This window comes from Porites lutea, chromosome 8 (assembly GCF_958299795.1).
Source record: "Porites lutea chromosome 8, jaPorLute2.1, whole genome shotgun sequence".
In the NCBI taxonomy this organism is placed as follows: Eukaryota; Metazoa; Cnidaria; class Anthozoa; order Scleractinia; family Poritidae; genus Porites; species Porites lutea.
In genome coordinates this window covers 14,827,084-14,832,987 of record NC_133208.1, presented here as the reverse complement: position 1 = coordinate 14,832,987, position 5,904 = coordinate 14,827,084, and the positions used below count along the sequence as shown (strand labels likewise).

Below are 5,904 nucleotides of genomic sequence, written 5' to 3'. Positions count from 1 at the left end.
ACATGGCGGCCGAGGAAAACATTGATGTTGAAGAACCGATTGAAGCGGGCAAGGAACAAGAAGAGCCTAGCCTTCTTGAAATCAAGGCTCTACTGGTCGACATACAAATCCAAATAGCTGCAGTTCTTAGCGAAAATCGAACGCTGAAGAAGGAAATCGAAGAATTAAAAGAATCTGCCAACTTCTACGAGAAGGAGCTTAAAGATTTGAAAGAGTCCTTGCAAAAGACCAAGGACGAATACAAAGAATTAAAACACATGCTAGCCTCAACAAGGAACGAGCTTAAAACAACAAAGGAGAATCTAGGAAAGCAAAAAGAAGAATCCGATCGACTGTGGGAACACCATGATGATTTGGAACAATACACTCGAAAGAACTCGCTGGAAATCCATGGAATTCCAGAAGATGCGTATCCCAGTACGGAGGCCGCGGTCATCAAGGTTGCTGAAGCCCTAAATATCACCATAGAGCCTGAAGAAATAGAGATTTCACACAAGCTGAATCGGGGCAAATCCATTATAGTGAAATTTTGCAATCATAAAGTGAAATCGAAACTTTACAAAGAACGCACCAAACTAAAGGATGTCAAAATCAAAGATCTATTTCCCAGCTACCCTTCAAATGCACAGGAACGACAACGTATTTTTATAAACGAGAACCTCACGGCTTATAGGCGTAGAATCATGAAAGAAGCGAACAAGAGAAGACAAGAGGGTACTCTACTCAGTGTTTGGTCTTTGGATGGTAAGATTTTTGTTAAGACATCACCCTATGGCTCCCCTGTTAGAATTTTTTCCGAAGAGGACTTAGATCAATTATAAACTGAACAGGCAAAATAATCTACGTTAAGTCTGGAGAGGGACGTCTTATCAACCATTCAAATTTCTCGCTGCCAAAGTAATTTAATTTTACTAACTACAAATTTGTCTATGCTCTGTTCTTTGTTTTTGCGCTACTCTTTTTTATTTATTCAAAGTGTTATTTTGTTTAATTTACCTTTTGTGATCATTTGCTTCAGTCTAATATTATATGCACGTTTTAGTCTTCATTATTTGTTTAAAATATCGAGTACCTTTTGCATCAATCATTTTACACCTAATAGAAAGAATGCAAATCCTTTATTGAGGCGCACATGTTTTTTTCCCGTCGAGACAACGTTTATTACAAAAGACTTGAACAAATCGTGACTTTGAAAATAACTTCATTGAATGTCAGGGGACTTAGGGATGACGCTAAAAGAAGAGAAGTATTTAATTGGCTTCGCGCCAAAAGGCCATCAATATGCATGCTCCAAGAAGTACACTGTATAGAAAAAACAAATCACTTGTGGAAAGCAGAATGGGGCTATCAAGCTTACTTCACCTCTTTTGAAAGCAACAAAGCAGGGGTATGTATTCTTTTTAACAATAATTTTAACCTTCAGCTCCAAAGACTTTACACCGACCCTGCAGGGAGATTTATTATCTGTGACTTAAAAGCTAACGAAAAGCTTTTGACCCTCGCTAACATCTATGCTCCCAACGAGGATAAACCTTCATTCTTTCAAAACTTTTACGATCATCTTTTAAATTTTAATTGTGAAGACATAATAATTGGCGGTGACTTCAACCTTGTTCTTAACATCGAAAATGACAAAAAAGGTGGCATTGCCAAAACTCACCAAAATAGCTTGAAGACCGTTCAAGAAATTTCAGAGAACCTAGATCTTCTCGATGTCTGGAGAATTCACAATCCAGATGACAAAAGGTACACTTGGAGACAACGACAACCTAAGGTTTACTGTAGACTTGATTTCTTTTTAATAAGCCAAAGCGTTATTGGGGACGTCACTAACACCGATATAGTGCCAGGATATAAAACAGACCATTCCATGATTACTTTAGATCTGTCTCTTCATGCAAATAGCAGAGGACCCGGCCTTTGGAAATTAAATACCTCTCTTTTAACCGAAACTGCTTATGTTAATCTTATTAAGACAACGATTAAGGAAGTTCAAGACGAATATGAAAATGATGACATGGTAAACTCTGCTCTATTGTGGGACATGATTAAGCTTAAAATACGGGAAAAATCGCTCAAATACGCAATGAATAAAACTAAGAAAACAAAGGGCCGTGAGGCAGAACTAGAGCATGCAATTTCCAAACTAGAATCGAAAATGGAGAACGGAGACTCTAGCGTAACAGAAAATTCTGAACTTGCAGAACAACTGAATGATCTAAAGAGTGAGTTAGAAAGAATTATTGAGACTCGTACGAAAGGTTCCATATTGAGAGCTAAAATTAAATGGCATAATGAAGGAGAAAAAAATACGAAATATTTCCTCAACCTAGAAAAGAGACACTATAAGCAAGGCATTATAAGCCAACTTAAAGTGGACGAAAATAACTTTATTACTTCGGATCAGGAAATATTAGCAGAAGGGGAATCTTTTTTTATGAATCTATATACATCCAACAGAAATATACACAATTTAATTGACACATATGATTTTTTTAAACACGAAAACGACACCGTCCTGAATGACGAACAACGGAACAACTGTGAAGGCCTGCTAACTGAAAGGGAATGCCTTGCAGCCCTGAAAACCATGGAACAGGGAAAAACCCCTGGATCTGATGGGCTACCTTCAGAATTTTATAGAGTATTTTGGACAAACATATCAAACTTATTGATTAATGCTCTTAATTATGCGCACGAAACGAGTCAGCTTTCCATCACACAAAGAAGAGGAGTAATCAAACTCATTCCCAAGAAAGACGCTGAGCCGTATTTCATTAAAAACTGGAGACCGCTTACTCTTCTCAACTGCGACTACAAAATTGCAGCAAAGGCTGTGGCTAACAGGCTGAAAAAGGTTCTTCCCGATCTCATCAGCTGTGATCAAACTGGCTTTATGAAAGGCAGGTTTATTGGCGAGAACATACGATTAATAGACTATGTTATTCGTTTTACCAAAGAAAAAAATATCCCAGGGCTATTATTATTTCTTGATTTCGAAAAGGCGTTTGACACGATTGAATGGCCTTTTATCATAAATTCTCTTCAATACTTCGGTTTCGGCCCAAGTGTTGTAAACTGGGTCAAATGCCTTTACAGCAACATAGAGAGCTGCTTCTTAAACAACGGCTGGACAAGCAATTTCTTTAAAATTGAAAGAGGGGTCAGGCAGGGGTGCCCGTTGTCTCCATATCTATTTGTTCTTTCAGTCGAAGTCTTAGCCAAGGCTTTTAAAAGAAACAGCAATATCAGAGGAATACACGTTAACCAAGAGGAAATTAAAATAAGTCAATACGCAGACGATACAACCTTAATATTGAATGGTTCACAAACGTCGCTCTCAGCTGCTCTCAACACACTTGACGATTTTGGAGAAGCCTCGGGTCTCAAACTCAACAGTAAAAAAACAGAAGCAATTTGGATCGGAACATATAGTGGAAAAACAGAAATTCTTCTTCCAGAAAGAAATTTCAGATGGCAAACAAACAAAGTAAAATCTTTAGGCGTTTGGTTTACGACAGACCCTGAAAACACTGTACTTCTAAATTATAAGGAAAAACTGGAAAAAATTAACAATATTCTAAGCAACTGGAAATACCGTAGATTAACCTTAAGTGGGAAGATCACTGTTCTGAAAAGCTTAGTAGCTTCTCAAATTGTGTACGTCTTGGCACCCTTGTGCACAAACAAAAAAATAATTAGCGAGATTAACAAGCTCTTTTACTTGTTCCTTTGGAACGGAAAGGGCGATAAAATAAAGCGAGATATTATGATTAACAATTACCCAGCAGGTGGCCTCAAAATGATTGACATACTATCTTTCAATAAAGCGCTAAAAACCACTTGGATAAAAAAGTACCTGGATACAGATAATCAGGGTAAATGGAAACTTTTTCTAGATCTTGAACTGAAAAAGTTTGAGTGTACCCTACCTTTCACAAGCAACCTTAATAAGATAGACATAGCTAATATCTTCAAAACGCAAGACAGTTTCTTAAAGGAAATTCTCCTAATCTGGTCAGAAATCAATTTTGAAGAGAGGATAACATCAGAGAGCCAGCTTTCAGAACAAGGCATATGGTACAACTCACTTGTAAGGATTAACGACAGCCCTATTTTCTTTAAAGAATGGTATCGTAAAGGCATCACAAAAGTTAAGCACTTAAGGAACAGAGAAGGAAAATTCCTCACTCCACCAGAACTTTTAAACAAATACGACATCAAGGTCCAACCCTTGGCATACTGTGGAATAATTTCTGCTCTTAAAAAGCTATGCAACACATTCAACCAAGGTGACCACACAAACGAAGGTAATAGTTACGAAAGCTTTTCGACAAAACTAATGAAAGCCCAAAAAGCAAGCAAGTTGGTGTATGACAAATTAATTACAAAGAAAAGTGCCCCCCCTACTACAAGCCAGCAAAAATGGAATCAAGACTGCAACTTAGGTCAAAACGAAATAACGTGGGGTGCGACCTACCAGCTAGCTCATAAAATCACAAAAAGCATAAAACTCAGGGAATTTCAATTTAAATTGCTGCACAGAAGAATACCAACAAACGCTTTCTTAACTAAGATAAGAGTAAAAGAAAACTCCAACTGCTCCTTTTGTAAAAAAGAACCAGAAAAACTCGTACACCTTTTCTGGTCCTGCCCCAAAACGGCGCTCTTCTGGGAGAGCATCATAACGCGATTAAAACTTTGCCAAATTATTCCCGATAGTTACTCTGCAGACATGACTGTTTCACTAGGCCTGAGATCAGACTCTTCTAAACTTCAACGCCAGATCAACTTTTGTTTTCTTATTGCCAGGCACTATATCTGGCTCTGCAAAACAAAAGAAGCTATACCTCTATTGCAAGGATTTCTCAAACACCTAAAGACAATTTACAACATACAAGCACAAGCAGAAGCAAACAATGTTCTGCCCAAACAATGGTCATTCCTACACGACATCACGTAGAAACTATCGTTTCTACCATGGCGCTATTCCCAACGCCCCCTGATATTCTCTATGTCTTTCATCCGTAGCTTATCCTGCCTCAATAACGCCAACTATCCTTAAATAAGTTTCTTCCGATGCAACTGTGTACTTGAAGCATACGAAATGTAATAATGTTTGAAAACAGTAGTATTGTTAGCAATGTAAGCAATAAGTATTGTCAGTATTGTAAGTATGGTATGAATGTTGTAAATAATGTAAGCAGTGTAAGCAGTGTTCAATATTGTAATTATTGGGTTAAGTAAAGCAAATAAAAAAAAAAAAAAAAAAAAAAAAAAAAAAAAAAAAAAAAAAGTCCAGTTGGCGCTTGCGTAACTACTGGCGTTGGGGAGTTGTTGTCGAGCAGCGAAGCCAATTTCTCAGGCGAGAAGGCCGTCTTTACTGCTTCTGTAATTACAGCAGAAATGGTAGCGGTGATTGCGTCGACATCCACGGACACTGTGCCTGGGGATGAACTTGAAGGGTTTGAAGTAATCACGTTGGCCTGCTCAGTTGTAGTCCTCTCATGAACAGTGGGGGCCTCCTGAGGACGCAGTCTTGGCCGCCTGGCTCTCTTGTTGGGGCGAACGGATGGAATGGCGGCGAGCGCTGTAGCTTGAGTTGCTTGTCGTTTTCGCGAAGGCATTTTTTAGAAAAAAGACTACTGAAACTGGCAAAAATAAACAAGACTGAGACAATTAACAGCACTGCAGGGGATACGAATATACCCAGCTAGCCATTGTTGTCTGGAAAATTACTTAGTACTTGGGAGAGGCAGTTCAAGATATATATAGCCTAACAGGCCCAACGTAGCCACAAAAGAAATTGAAAAATATAAGTGACAAAATACGATAAATAAGACAGCAGTAACAGTATAGAAAAAAGCCAAGTTCCATGAAAAAACGTGCATAATCACTGATACC

The 5,904-nt window shown here is 38.2% G+C and overlaps 1 pseudogene; it reads right to left on the bottom strand.

The window, feature by feature from the left end:
• Positions 1-5,627, bottom strand: part of LOC140945231 (uncharacterized) — a 6,662-nt pseudogene extending 1,035 nt beyond the window's left edge.
• Positions 5,628-5,904: the final 277 nt, after the last annotated feature.